Genomic DNA, 16,885 nt, shown 5'->3' on the forward strand with positions numbered 1-16,885 from the left:
GAGCGATTTATACTGATGTCATGAAATGAATGAAAACACTGCACTTATAAAATGATAGTATACATTTTACAGGTATGCAGATTTCACTATCAAGGTGTGTATATTTATTCCTGGAAAACACAGATGATACGACATTTTCATGCACAGTCAGCTACAATATCCTTGCACAGTATAAAAAATATCTTGAGTCTCCCCTGAAAAAAGGCTACTATTGTAGTTGGACTAATCCAGGCAATAAAGGATAAATGAATGAAAAATAAACACTAGATGGTCATGGCGACATAAAAAGTAAAAAAAATAAAATTGTAAACTATATTAACTTATTTTCTCTAAAGCATAAACAGTTTGTAAAAGAAAACATTCATAGCAAATGTATTCATCTGTCTATCTGGGAGATGTTTTGCGACACAGAGAGTAAGGACTTCTGCGGTGGTGCAGCGGTAGCATTGTTGCCTCACAGCAAGAGGTTCTCCCGTTCGATTCTTGGCTTGAGTTGGGAGTGCCTTCTGTGTGGAGTCTGCATGTACTCCCCGCGGTCGAGTGGGCGTTCGAAAGACATGCGTTGAATGGGCGTGGCTTCGTTAAAGGTTGGGTGTCGGGCTGGCAACTTGACACCATAAAAACCAACTGCCAATCATTAGCAGACCAGAGTTCTGCTGTGGCGACCCCTAACCGGTAAAAGCCGAAAGACAAACAACAACAACTGATATATAAAGGAAATAATTATTAAAATATATAAAAAGTGTAAAAGTATTTCTGTGAGAGTGCTTAGACTACAGAGATTTATCTTCCTAAATGCATTCATCAGAGAAGTCTAAACACATAGTAAATATAATAAAATTGTCATTCTAGCTGACATCTCATAACACTAATAATTTCAGTACAATGAGGTCATGTACATACAAAAATAAACCTGCTTTTTGGTTCAGAAAACTGAAACAGTGTTATTTTTTTCTTTTCTTTTGTCCCTAAAAATGCGGTTTCACAGGAAATTCTTGCAGCTTTCAGCTGTGGTCTTCTGCTCTGGCATGTGACTGCACTAGTGAACAGAAACAAAGGGACCCCTACCCTCTGCTCAGGAGTATGGCAACAGTAAAAGGTTAATTGAGTTCAGTCTGTCTTAGGTTAGTTTCTATTGTACAGAAAATCAGCAGTACAAAAATCTTTCTTGACTAAAAGAAAAAAGAAGAAAGAAAGAAGCAAAAATGTATTAGGGAATCTAAAGAAATAAGAACCAGTGACTTAATCGGTATTATGTGAGTCAGATTCCATTCTACAGCTCCAAAGTCAATAAACATTTGGGTTACTTTAGTGTGAAGAAAAAAGGACCTGATTTATTGAAAAATCTTATCTGGAGGGTTTGCATTTCAATGTGCTTGGAATTTGCATATTTTGACAATAACCTCCCGTCATTCTGTCTGATCTGTGCTCAGCTGGCCATACAGATCACGTTTATCTTGAATAGATTATCACAGCTTTAATAAACCTTTCATAATGTACGCATATAACAATGGTACTTTGTTGGATAAAAAAGGTATTAAAGTTCTTTTTCTATTTCACTCTGTGTATTGCTGTGGTCCCGCTTATGATTAACTTACTGCCTTTGTTCACACTTGTACAGCTAGTGACATGATTAACAGATTATATTTGGGGGCTTGCAAGTTAATGTTTTTCTTGTAGTCTTCCATTATGAAATTTGCAGTGGCTCTTGGACCCTATGCAGAGAATAATGGAGTAATTTAGACCTGCTGATAGTAGTACTTGAAATGAAATCAGAAAAAAAACAGCTTTTGGTTTAGCCCAAGTTTAGATAAATTAAGGGATCTCTTAACCTGACCCTTGGTGCTGCTTTTTGTTGCTTCAGTAATATGTTTACAAAACAAAAGTGCCTGTTCAACTAATCAAATCATTTTATATTCACTATTTTAGAAAATAACTTTTTTCATGTCAGACTCATCTGATGTTTCCCAGTTAGTCTATATTATATATATATATATACACACACACACACACACACACACACACACACACACACACACACACGTGTGTGTGTGTGTGTGTGTGTGTGTGTGTGTGTCGCCCGAAGAGATAATGTAGACCAAACTTATAAAAATATAGGTTTATTTTCACAAAATCAAGTCAAACTCATTGCAGATCAAAATCCAATTAGACAGTGCCACCCTCAGTTCATGGTCCATCCAGCCCCTCAAAGATACAAGCTGTTTGCAAAAAGAAAGTTTAACAATACAAGCTTGTTTCATATACAACTTCCTGCTCTGTATACAAGTCTTTCCTCAGGTAGAGTCCAGAGACTGGCCTTTGTTGGGCTGTCATTCCTCATTTCTGAAGTTTTCCTTTAGATGATCCTATAGGTGACGGTCCCTCACCTTCTGCTTGCTGATTATATGCACCTTTCTTATATACCACTTTTCTGTCAGTGTTTTTTGAAATGCCCCTGGGCCTAGAAACACTAAATAACATAAACGCTAACACTTGTCTAAATAATTTCTGTAAAGTATTTCCTTACTTCATACTCCACCATGCCCATTTAAAGGCACATACACAATTTTTATAACCAGCACATTTCACCTATCCTACACTAACTCAAATAAATAGGGGTATTTAAATCATAACAATGTGATATCGACACTAGAGGATCCACCAGCATTTCCATTGACTAGTTGAGGGTTGTATATCACTGTAAACTGAGTAGACTGGCAAGACAGTTCCTTCTAGCAAAACCATTAGTTTTTGTCCTTAACTGAGGGATATCTGTTACCAAACTGAATTGCCTGTCTATCAAACAGTATTTCAAGGCACAGAAAGATAACTTTATAACTACCCATTCTTTGTCTCTCTCTCTCTCTCTCTTTCTGTCTCTGTCTTAATATCTGAGTATTTCCTTCCTGCTGATATAATAGAGAGAGATAAGGGACCTGTCATAGAATGTCTCAAGAGAGCACTGTTCCCCCCCCCCCCCCAGTCCTATTACTGAAGTGTCAGTAAACAGGGATGAGCTCTTTAATAAAATCAGGAAGTAACAACATAGCTTCAGAATGGGGGAACTGTTTTAATTCATTAAATGCTCTGTCTGCCTCAGGGTGCCATGAACCTTGACTGAAGCTTTCCTTCTTTTAAAATCTGTCAAAAGATGAGCAATAGTCTCAGACATAGGCACAAACTTACTGTAATGCACAGCTAGTCCAAGAGAAGCTTTCACCTGCGTCTTAGTACAGGGTGTAGGTACATTTTTATGGCTCCTGCCTTTTATAGTTTTGGACGTACCACCCCCTCTTCCTATAAGGTACCCCAAGTACTTGGCTTCCAGCTCACTCAGTTTATTTTTAATAGTTTTACATCCAGGGGGGCCTGCCTTATGGATTTTATTAAAGTGTGCACTTTAGATAACATGTTTAGAGAAAAACTCTAATGGGTTGTTTTGGAATATTTTTAAGTAAATTCTCTTAACAATTGTTTTTGTGACTCTGGTAGATAGTCAGCTTTTTATATACACTTAATTCCAGGAATTGTCCATAAATTCATAGGTAACTACTAGACTGCCAGGCCAGTCTGCAGACTATTACAAGTCAAGCCAGAAACCAGAGGTGAGAATCAAACCCTGTACCTTGTATCTCTGAGGTAAAGACCCTAAAAATTATGCCAACCACTGCCCTTATGCAAATAATCTGTAATCTCTATTCAGATCCTGCATTACTTGTGCTATTCCTCAGAATTTAGTGCATTGTCACATTAAGCAACAGAGAAAGTTAACATGACATTTTATATTAGTTTTGTTTTGTCATGAAATTCTAAGAATACTGCTTTATTCCCGAATGAAAAATACCTCATTCCTGTTTTTGAATTTCTAGCTAGAACTCCTGTTTATGCACTCCAGGTAGGTATTCTCTGGTCTCACTTGTGTAATTTCAGCTTGTAAGGTATCTGAAGAACTCTTTACTTCTTTCACTAGCTTTAAATTCATTTTTTTCTCTTTTCTGACAGACTAGCTCTATAGTTAACTGCATTTATACTTTCTATCACCTCACATGCCCCCTGCCATTTGTACATTACCAGCTTTAATACATCCTGCAAATTAATATCATGTTTTATCACAGATTTGAACTGTACTTGTTCTCTCCCAAGTCTATTTAGCTACATTAAATAGCCCTCATGGATGTCTGTGCAGTCTGCACAGTGGTTCAAATGGAATTTGAAGCTTTGTACAAACAGTAAGTATAGTGACAACCTATGTTTATCATCTGAAACAGTAACTTTCTTTATCATAGCTTTCAGAGTTTTACATTTTTGTGCTAACACATCAGTCTGTGGGCAGTAGGATTTCTTCAATTGTTTGTCTGCAGTACTGACATAACTTTGCAGTACGCTTGATGTAAAAAGGGAATGCATTGTTCTCCCTAAGTATCTATTTTGGATACCCACTATGAAGAATGGAACTGCCAGTTCATTGGCAATTGCTTTAACATTAGCTGTGCATAGCAACATTACTAGCACTACTGCAATCCTGCTATTACTTTTGGAACTTTGGTATTATTACTGCAGTCCCATTATTACTTTTGTAACTTTGGTAGTACTACTGCCATCTCGTTGTTACTTTTGGAACTTTAGTATTATTACCGCAGTCTCATTATTACTTTTGGAACTTTGGTAGTACTACTGCCGTCCCATTGTTACTTTTGGAACTTTAGTATTATTACCGCAGTCTCATAATTACTTCTGGAACTTTAGTAGTATAGTTCAATTTGACTTGTATGTGCTGATACTCTTTGCTAAACTATTCTTATGGCCCCATGATGTCTTTAGTGATATGATCAAATGGTACTTCTGTGACACACATTGAAATCAATATCAGGGATTGAGTCTGAAATTCTCCAGAATTGATCAATGCTTTACCCTAGTAAATAAATTCAAATAAATCAACAAACACATAAATAAATGAATCAATGGACCTTTACATTTAAGATGACATGCATTCTTTGTCATTCTGAGCAACAAACACAGAATTTCTCAATCTCTTTCATTATGTCTACACAGTGAAATCTCGGTAATATTCCTGCATCAGTGTTGTTTATCAACATGTAATTTCCTATACATGATTATGGACTAGCTTGAATATAGGTGTTCCATATGACTGGTTCAGAATTCCATCAGTTTCTTGACATAATCTACATAAGGGTGATATTGGAACTTTAGTTTAATGGCTTGTTAAACTTGATTTCTGTATTAGTAGCTGTATTTAGAGCACAACCAAAAGCTGTTTGCTGAATTTCCTGTTTGCACTAAATTTTAAATAGTTTTTTTCTTAAAACTTGCATATTTTCTGTCCTTGACCTAGCACTCTTGTGTGGGGTCATTTACTGCACTGTTATAACTTGATATTACTTGTGAACCTCTGCTATCTCTGTAAAAAACAAAAACAAAAAAAAAAATCTTGCTTTTTTCCCACTTTTCTGAGAGTTAAAAAAGTTCAGTTACAGGCTTGCTGTTCCTGAACTGTTTGAAAGTTTCTGTGAGGCCATTTTTGCTTGGGCTGAAGGAGGGTCTCTGTGTTGATCAGTGGCAGTGAATAACATTGAGCAGCTTTCCCTGCCCCCCCGTAGAGGTGGTTACTGACTTGAAACTGTAGTTTTATTGGCCACTAGGGGTCATTTCCAAAACTCCTTCATCTTCCTCTCTTAAAACCTAGTTGCCTCGTGGTTTGGGCGTCTTTTCAGGCTTGTTGGCTGTTGGTGAAGCACCCTCCAAGAGGAAAAAACGCTGAGAGAAGAAGGGAGCCACTTTTGAGATTTTAAGTATTTTTCTCTGTTTATTTGCTAAGTTTTTCTGCATAGCTGCCTAGCTTGAGCATTTTCTGGCTTGTTAAACTTGATTTCTGTATTAGTAGCTGTATTTAGAGCACAACCAAAAGCTGTTTGCTGAATTTCCTGTTTGCACTTAATTTTAAATCGTTTTTTTTCTTAAAACTTGCATATTTTCTGTCCTTGACCTAGCACTCGTGTGGGGTCATTTACTGCACTGTTATAACTTGATATTACTTGTGAACCTCTGCTATCTCTGTAAAAAACAATCAAAAAAAAATCTTGCTTTTTTCCCCACTTTTCTGAGAGTTAAAAAAGTTCAGTTACAGGCTTGCTGTTCCTGAACTGTTTGAAAGTTTCTGTGAGGCCATTTTTGCTTGGGCTGAAGGAGGGTCTCTGTGTTGATCAGTGGCAGTGAATAACATTGAGCAGCTTCCCTGCCCCGTAGAGGTGGTTACTGACTTGAAACTGTAGTTTTATTGTCCGTTTTGGGTCTATTCCTGCTTCTTTCCAGCCCCTGCTATCAAGCACGCTTTAACGTGCTTTAGCAAATTAGCGTGGAGTTGCCACTAGAGCAGCATCAGGCAGCGCCCGGTTAAACAAGGTTAAACTCTTTCTGGCTCCAGAAAGTCTGTTCTTCAATTTTTCCCTTAGAACTGCTCTGTTAGGAACCTAAACAGTTTACACCTTCACTAAAAGTGCAGCACTTGTTCCAAATAGCTTTTTCTTCTCAAAAGCTCAGCACTTGTCTTATAAGCATATCCCTTGTCTTATAAGCATTCTCTTTGCAGGTCAAGCACTCCTATATTATACAAATCTCTCACTAGCAAAACCCCCAGGAGTGCCCACTTCCCTGCTAAGCCCACTACTTTTCTGTCTCATACCAACTCATAATTCTTTCTAGAATGTCGAAGGGTCAGATGCTGGCGTCCTCTCCTGCCCAGTTGGTGAATCTGGGAATTCTGAGACAATGTTACAATTGCTTCATGTACACGGACAACCCTCTCCTCCTCCCACGTAACACTAACACTTGTGAGAGATGCAGCTATTTAGCCAGACTGGAGGCTGAGCTCTCTCAACTCAGGACTGGCAAGACGAGGCAGGAGGAGAAGGCAACTACACACACCACAATACCAGTCTCACATAACTCAATCACACCACTGAATCAAACACATAAACACACTAAGACATACTCGGAGGCTCTGAGTAAAAATTTACCTAAACAGCAGAGGCCTCCAAAGCAGACACCCTAGCAACTGCAAACTCAATACACCACACAAACAACACATAAACAACAAAATCAGTGTGCAAAGCAGTCACTGCCCTTAAGGCCAAATACAACACCAAACATACTTGTCATAGGTGACTCCATAGTCAGACACACTGACGTCCCGCTCACCAGACTGAGTAAGGAGAAGGTCACAGTAAGCTGCCTGTCGGGCACTAGAATCCGCCACATAACACAAGCACTCAGGTCTCTCAACAGCAGGTACAAGTACGACTCAGTCATTGTCCACGCTGGTGTCACTGACCTGAGACGTACCTCCTTGGACTACATGAAAAGAGACATTGAGGAGCTCTCTGATTATGTAGCCCAGGCAGGTATGACCCTGACCTTGAGCAGTATCCTACCTTCACCTAGAATGATGCCACAATACAGTGATAAGATGATCAGCTTTAATAATTGGCTTAAATTCTGGTGTCATTCAAAGGGGATCCAATGTCTGTCTGCCTGGGATGACATGCTGGACAAGCCACGCTGCTTTGCAAGTGATGGCTTGCACCTGTCACCCTAGGCTTCCGGATATTGGCAAAGTCTCTTACCACCCCCATAGTGCCCTTTTTAGGCAAGGCTCAAATTCAAAACCTACCACCCTAGAACACAAAAAAGGAAAAAAAACTAAGGGTAATGCTGCTCAATGCCAGAAGTCTCAATCTCAAGATGCACGCACACGAGGCCCTTCTCAGTATGGAGAACATCGATGTCTGTGCTGTGACAGAAACCTGGTTCAAGGCTCCTGAGAGCACCCCAGCACTATCAGGTTTCACCTCATATCATGTGTTCTGGCCCCAAAATCCGGACAACACCAAGAAAGGAAGGGGGGTGTCCATATTCATAAAGGACACCCACACCTCAAGGTTGGTGGCAACGCACGATGCATCGGAGACCATCCAGGTGCAATTAACCATAGGCAAGACTGCTCTGCAATTTGAAGCATGTTACAGGCCACCCTCTCAAACTCAGGAACCTCACATGGCCTTCCTGAAAACATTGGAGGGGATAAATGTATCTCCAAACACCATCATACTAGGTGACTTCAACTACCCTAATATAGATTGGGAACACTACTCAAGCCCAAGCACTCTAGCCCAAAGGTTCCTGGAGTTCATAAACTCAAATGCCATGGAACAACTAGTCACCATCCCCACAAGAGGAGAAAGCATACTTGATCTCATCATCACGAACATGGGATCACAATGTTCAACACCAGAAGTATACCCCTCACTGGTGAGATCAGATCATAAACTAATCTCGCTGGAGGTCCTCATCCCACCCCCACCTGAAATAAAAAAGACCACAGTGAAAAACTTCTCAAAAGCCGACTTCACACTTCTAAAAACTAGTGTGGTCTCCTTTAAGGCCCCTGAGCCAGTGGTAAACATTACTCAAACCGCTGAATCACTTACAAATGCCTTCTACCAGCACCTACAGGACTGCATGGATCAGGCAATCCCAAACAAAACTAAGACTCTTTGTACCAAAGGCAAGCGTCCAGTCTGGTGGACCCCAGCCATAAACAAGCTCTACAACAAAAGGAGGAAGCTACTACAAGATAGAGCAAAATCCTTCAAAGGTAAGACACCTTTGATCATTATAAGTAAAAAACTAAGAGCTCTCATAAAATCATCCAAGGCAAATTTTGAGAGAAAAATCGCCAAGGACTCAAAAGACAATCATAAGGCCTTCTTTAGCTATGTTAGAAACCTAGGAGGAAACTCCCAGATATGCTCAGAATTAGTTCAAAATGATGTGAAGATTACTGAACCTACACACATTGCCAACATACTGGCTGACAGGTTCAGTGCAAACTTCCCCCCTCCCCAAAAGGAGTGATATCTATACCAGAGGATTGTAGCCCCCCAAACATCTCCAACGCCCAGGTGAGAACTGCTCTCTCCAAGGCAAAAAACACAGCATCCATGGGACCGGACAGTGTCCCCAGCTGTGTGCTCCACGAACTCAATGAGGAATTAAACCCGCAGTTAGGACAGCTGTTTAATCTTAGCCTCACCTCAGGATACGTACCCAAGGAGTGGCGCACGGCGACTGTGGTCCCACTTCACAAGGGCGGTGCCTCCACCGACCCTGGAAATTACCGTCCCATTAGCTTGACAAGCCTTATCTGCAAAGCCATGGAGAGGATCATAATGGAACTCATAAATAAAGACATGGGGAACTTGCAGACTTTGGATCCAACCCAGTTTGGCTTTGTCAAAGGCAGATCATGCCTTTTAAACTTGGTTGACTTTTTCGAGACAGTCACCAAGGCCATTGATGAGGGAAAGGCAGTCCATACAGCCTACCTCGACCTGGCAAAGGCCTTCACACAATACCCCACTCAGGTATCATCGAAAAACTCATCAGCTTGAATGTAAACCCATACATCACAAGATGGGTTGCAAACTGGCTAAGTGACAGAACCCACAGGGTCAGAGTTGCTGGAGCCATGTCAGACTCAAAGCCTGTCACAAGTGGTGTCCCACAGGGCTCAGTCCTGGGTCCACTCTTGTTCAGCATCTACTTTTCTGAAGTACAAGCAAACACAGGAGGGTTATGGCTGACAAAGTTTGCAGATGACTGCAAACTGGGCGCCATAGTCGAAAACACATCTGACACAGATATCCTTCAGAAGGGCCTCACAGAAATGGATAACTGGTGCCAGAGCCATGGCCTAAAGTTAAACGCCAAGAAATGCATAGTCATACCCTTCGGGAAAAACAAGGTTACCCCTAGCTACCATATAGGTGGCAATCCACTGAGCACAGAAGAAGTCATCAGGGATCTGGGGACCCAGGTTGACAGTAGCCTTTCGTTTGACACTCATGTTGCAAAAGTAGTTAGGAAAACCTTCTACATTGCCCACCTGATCATGAAGGGATTCACATCTAGATCAAGGGAGGTCATCGTCCCCCTGTACTCATCACTCATTAGACCTATGATTGAGTACAATGCCCCATTCGGAATGTATCTGACCCGACACCTGCAGCAGCTGGAAAGGCCCCAAAAGTTCCTCACCAAAAGGATAAAGGGTCTCATAAATATGTCTTATGCTGCCCAACTGAAAGAACTCCAGCTCTATTCAGTCTCATACCGCTTGCTCAGAGGTGACCTGTGCCTGACATATAAGGCCATGTCAAACCCAGATTTGATGAATATGCTTCACCGCAAAAAATCTAGATCCCTCAGAACCACAAGGGCGGGAGACTTAAACCTTGACACAGTTATTAATAGAACGTGCTGGAGGGACAGATTCATCACCCATAGACTCCCTATGCTGTGGAACAAAATCCCGGTACATGTGAGGCAGAGCACCTCGCTGGCCTTGTTCAAGAGGAATCTTGACCAATGGATGGGAGATCGCAGATATACCCCAGGGATTACTTCAGTGTCACTGCTTGACAGAGGCACAGCAAAATAATAGGCATAGTTTTATTCAAACTAAAGGTGTGGCGAAAGCCACATAACTATGGGCTAGGCTTATAAATGCCCTTGGGCAGATAGCCTAGTATGAACCTATAAACCTATGAACCTATTTAAAGTCTACATAACTTAATTTAACTTACAAAATTACTAATTTAGGATTAAATTCTTAGGTAACTTGGTTTAAGACTGGAGGCATAGCTTCACCCCTCAAAACACAGGTATTACAGCTTTTCCTATATCTGGGTCAACAAAAAAGGTAGTTCTAAACAAGAATCACCTTCCAACTCATGTTCTCTACTATTAAGACAAGCCTATTGAGTGCTCTAATTTTCTCATGTCATTTTCCCTGTACCGCAGAGACAATATTTACCACTCTATCACTTTCTTTACTTTCCCTATACTGCTGTACTCTTATCTCAGAGAATATGCCTGCATAAATGTCCTTGGCGGTTCGTCATTCTTGCAGCTTAGAGTCGTTACTTGCATGCCATGCTTTTCCCCAGCAGAAAACGGCTGAGATAGCTGCTATCCTCTGCTATTCTTTCTTTTTCTAGTCACTTTTCTCGCAGCTCCTAACTCAAGTGCCTTTCTTTTTAGTAATTTTATCTTCTCTATTTCTGTGCTAACCCTTCTTCTATGCTTCTGTCTACATTTCCATCTAATTGATTTAAATTTAGAGTTTCCTATTAGGTTATCTTTAGTTCCTATACTGACATCACTTACAGTTTTAGATTTCCATTGACCATTACTGCGATCTTGATCCTTTTGTAGTTTTCATTCCAGCTTCCTTCTCATGAATTTGATTCTGAATTTCTTTGTGTTTTTACTACTTTGCCATCTCCCCAATTCTTATAACAATCAGTTGTACCAAGGTGTTGCTCAGCGAGCCACACTATGTAAATGGATCTTCCCTTATCCCACACTTTCCATTGAAATCTATTCCCCAGTATTACATTATGAGTTAAATCAGGTACTAGAACTATAGTATGAAATATATCATAGGTAAGTACTAGGCTAGCTTCTCTTGCATGCCATTTTAAGACTAGCCAATTTCCTTTTTTTCGGCTTGAAATAACCTACCCCATTTGGTTATAGATTGACCTTACCCAGCCCATGGTCGATAATTACATATTTCCCCTAGTGATAATAAGTGGGATCATACCATAGATAATTTGAGGGGACCCATGTATGGTATAAAGCACTTAGTAACTGCCTCTGTTCCATTAGTACTACGGGGGCAGCCCTAGGATAAGTTTTCTGTTTCCCATCCATAGATCTAAATTGTGACTGAATATAAATAGGGATGGACTTAGTTTTATGTGGATGGGAAGTCTGTTTCTCAGCAGCGGTATTCACTGCAAGATATACCTGCCCCTCCAAACCATTCTGTTGATGTTGCAGAAAAGGTTTAGATCACTAGATCAGTCATTTCTGTAAAAATTGTTGCATATTACCTCCCATTTCTACTTGTTACAAATATTATGCTTAGACATAAGAAGATCCTTGACAAGCAAAATCATGCTTCTAGAATCTAGCAGGGTTTGAGTCTCTTTTTATTCTGAAAGTACAGCGCCTTCTAGTAGCTGAGTTGTTATGTTGCTATTCCTGAGTGAAAATTCCTTTGCTTTTTGCTTCTGATGCATTCATAATATTTTATCTATTTTGAATATTTCTCTCCAAGATTGCAGAACATATATGTGGTATAACACTTATTTTTTTTTTCTTGTTACTGGTATTCTCACACTTTAATTTACTTCAAAAATTTCAAAACATCCTTTCCAATTTGCAAGGAAATTATTTCCAGTTATCATTGGGGGTATTAATAAAAGTTCTTTACATTTTGATTAAGTTAACTGCCAGCTTCATTAAATGCTCATGGGTAATGAACTACTACTTACCCCCATCATAAACTGCATTTGTGAGATGCAAACATTTAAATAAGAAGGCATATCTCTCAGAAAAAAATACTGTGAACACCACCACCACTTCAGCACACTATGCAAATACATGCAAAAAATATCTTATGTTCAGACAGTAAAAAAAAAAAAAAAAAAAAAAAAAACATTACCTTAGCTTCCAAGGTAAAACAAGACAAGGTTTCAGTGGAAATTAGATAGAACAGATACTACTACATTAACAGCTGTGACTTAAAATCCAACCTAAACAAAGTAAGCTTAAACTTCCACTAACAATAATATACTGCTGATTGGTGACTCCATAGTAAGGCACACAAACTCTGCCTTCACAAGGCTGGATAAGAACAGGGTAACAGTGAGTTTTCTTTCAAGTGCCATGATCACTGATATTTCAAGGGCCCTTGATAACCTTAAGAGACAATTTTGACTATGAAACTGGGCTGGTCCATGTGGGTGCAAATTATCCACATGGGTGAAAAAAGCAGTGGTCTTAAAAATCTTAGTTATCAGAAGAGATCCGGAGTCATTTTTCTGTACTTTGTCTGGTACAGACTCATCCATGGAGATCTATGTCTAGACTTTTGTGCATGAAAGATTCAACTTTATATGATCTCTTATTTCTTCATAGAACTAATGGTTCATCAAATACTCTGTTAGAAGAATGAAGCCTTCATCAGCAGATAAATAATACACATTGGCATGTTAGAGTCATATCCCAATGTATAACTCACATCTGGAACAAACTTTCACTACATGTCAAGCACAGTAGCACCCTTGCACCTTTTCAGTAATCTTAGATAACTGGATAGGCAGCCTCAAATTCTCTCCTGGTTGGTCTTGTCTTACCCCTCTTGAGGCTAGAGAGAAATTTTGAATAGGGTCTTTTGGGTAGGCATGAAATGGCCCGCAGACCAACTTCCTAGTTCTTACCTATGAATGTGGTGCACAACAACCTGAGAAAAATGCAGTCAGACATTTCTGAACTCTCCTTGTATGTTGCAAATGCAGAGAAAGACTGTTGTGTTAAGTGGAATCTTACCTTCAACTAGAATGATAAAGGTATGCGGGTTATCTAGTCAACATGAGTGACCATCCCTCTCCAACTGGAGATTTGAAATTATAGCATTTTTATAATCCATTATGAAAGTCAAGAAGTTTAAATATGATATCATTGTTTTGTATGTCATCCAGAAAAAACATATATGGAAAAATACAGCAAAATAGCTCAGAATGTGCATTTGCTTGATTCAGCTAGGCTTCAGTTTCCCTAGGAGCTTGTTTACCAGAGTCATAGCGAGGAGTGGGCTATGCTGATATAAAATATGGTGTCGATAATACTGGAGGACAAAACAGATAAGATGTATACTGAAACATATAAGATGAGCAAAGCACTGAAGGAACACATCCAAACTAATAACAAGAAAGTGGAGGGAATCGAGGAATGCTTGACAAGAGATGATGAAGAGATTGCTCCATTACAGAAAGGGAAGATGGAGCTAAAGGAAAGAGTAGTGGAGCAGGAAAGTGCCCAGGAAGAACTCCTTAAAATTCACATTCATCCTGAGAAGGTGGAAGAGAGTGACTATACTGCTTATATGACAAATGCACAAGTAAACAGATTATTTATATTTTATTTTATTTTACATTTGTTAACCGGGCTAGTCTGGCTGGATACATGTCCATTTTCAGCAGAGGCCCGAGGAGAAAAGCTCCACTAATAGACTACGACAATACATGAAGACTACTTTACTAAGTAGATCAATCTTTTTAACAGAGAACAAAACACAAAACAAATCAAAATGTCCAACAGAATACAGATTGTCTTGACTAACTTAAGTAGGTTACAGTAAGATTAAGATGTCTATTCTGGCGTGCAAAGTTAACCTTGGAAGAGAACTTAGGGTTTATATCCTGAACTCCTTAATAAAGAAGATTCCATGATATATACATATATATACTTTTTTATTTTTTTATTTTACATTTGTTAACCGGGCTATTCTAGCTGGATATATTTCCGTTTTCAGTAGAGGCCCGGGGAGAAAAGCTCCAGCAAAATAGAAAACTTAAAATGTTGTTACATGGTAAATGAAAGGATTAAAAAAAAAAAAAATATATATATATATATATATATATATATATATATATATATATATATATATATGTCATTTTTTTTATTTCATCAAAAATAACAAGTAATATCTAAACCATGGTTGAAAGCGGCCTTGTTGAAAGTGTGAGTAGCTGAGAAAGAATATGGATAATGAGTACTTGGCTATAACAAGAAAGCAGAGACTGAATACACATCTGCTATATAGATGTATAAATATATATGGATTTAAGCTCCCCATCCTGTTGATTAGCATGTTTTACCTCATGGGTCTCATAACGTATCTGACACCTGATAAGGCACTTGATGACCTGCATGATTTTCAATAGCAGGATGGAGATACAAGCAAATGGAGCAATGATGATTTCTCAAAAGGGCAACGACTTCCGAGAAGCAGCTAGTCCCACTGCTTCAGACCCCCTGTTGAGCCATTCCCTCTCAGCTATTAATTCTAGAGTTATGCTGCTAGTACACAATTGTTACCCAAACAACAGTGCCTGATTAGCATTATACTGTGTGGGCATTTGATGCAAAAAGATTCTAAATAAACAACTGCTGCCTTATGTGATGAAGGAATTCATTGGTATTTAATGGTATGTAGAGTTGAATATTAGCTTCTATCTAGGACTTTTTCCCCTTTTATGACTGCATTTCTCTCAAAGGAATACATTACCTTGAAGTGATAGCAATGTTTAAAATATAAATATGGAATTGATACTGCTCTTCTCACTGTTGTAAAGTACATCTATGACTGACTAAGTTCATAGATTGTTACTAAGCGTGTAGACCAGGACACCACTGAGGATTAAAACTCAGTTTCCCAGTTGCTCAAGAGCAGTGACTGATGAAGCCATTTACTTAGAGTCAGACTTTGGGCAAGTGGAAGTTGAGGGAATCAAACTTTGGACTGGACACAGCAGCTTGTCAACAGCACACAGCAGACAGACTTCATCATACCTCTCGACCTCTTACAGCAAGAAATCTAGACAAATCCACAAATAAAAGTGGGCAAAAGGCCCAAAAATACAGACAGTTTTTAAATATTGCTCTTACAAACCTAGAAAGTTGACAGAATAACAGGTTTTGCATTAGCATGTGTTTTCTAAAGGATATGAAGCCTGAAACTCAAATGTATTTTCTAACTTTAGTCTTTAATGATTTGCCATTACTTTGCCAGAAAACCACAATTTTATGAGAAATGGACCAAAAATATGAGGCAAAAATCTAGACATTTTGCAAAAATCTATACAGTTGAGAGTTATGGACTTCATCCTGTATTTCAGCTGCTAGATTAAAACTTGTCTAAGCACCTGGTGTGGAAATAAACTGTACAGTCCTCTGATAATCCATCCTGAAAGAGAGTTTGCTACCTGTTTAGTCAGTGTTCAGACAGTGATACTGGTGATGGCCAAATTGTTGGATGGTCCTTTCTGGGACTTTCTCTTAGTGTTAATAAATCTTAAAATGTTTTCTCAAAGAACAACACCATGGAATAGCATGTGTCTATGCTACTACATATTACTGTTGTGGGCCGACAGAGTGGCTCGATGGTCAGTAAAAGGTCATTTTTTTTTTATTATGCAAATGACACACTTTGCCATTGTGAAGACGCAAAACTCTTCAAAAGCACTAATGACTCTATTATCGTTTTTGTACATAATACAATCAAAACAATCAAAGTTAAATGGTAGTCCAGCACTGGGTCTCTGCACCGATAGCTTGAGACTATGGGTCTCCATTTTTATGCTACTAAACCTCTTCTAATCTAGCAAAAGTGAAAAACTCTGTCATTCCCACACATCAATCCTATACAAGGACAAATCCAATACCCCCCTCATCTAAAACTTGTTTTTATTATAATCTTTTATAAAAGTCAATAGCTGAGGAGTTAATCTCAACAAAATTGCTTAGTCTATCTTTAATTATAAGTTACAGTTTGGCAAACACATACATAATGTTATATCCAAAACCATCTCATAGATAAGTAGCATTTGTGAATCTAAGTAATTTTTCACACATGGTGCCCCTTTAGCTACTGTTTCCCTTTTGTTTTTGTATTCCTTTCTTCTCTACCCCATGACCCAAGTGTACTCCTCTCATTCAGTTGCTTCACCCTACATTAAGTGTACCAAGCACATAGTATGTATGACGTTTGCTGCTGTAAAAGTTAACATAATCACACTACCAAGAGAACTTGTAGAGCTGAATTTCACCCCCAGCTACAAAACTTCAAAAGAAACAATACCTTCATTTAAAATCTATGTAAGGCAATTTGCAAGACTCAAACTAAACTTACTTGTTTTCCCTCACTTATGCTTTAATGTGTTCTGTACTGTGCTGA

The sequence above is a fragment of the Protopterus annectens genome, chromosome 1.part1, assembly GCF_019279795.1.
Source record: "Protopterus annectens isolate FY-2018-M chromosome 1.part1, PAN1.0, whole genome shotgun sequence".
NCBI classification, from domain to species: domain Eukaryota; kingdom Metazoa; phylum Chordata; order Ceratodontiformes; family Protopteridae; genus Protopterus; species Protopterus annectens.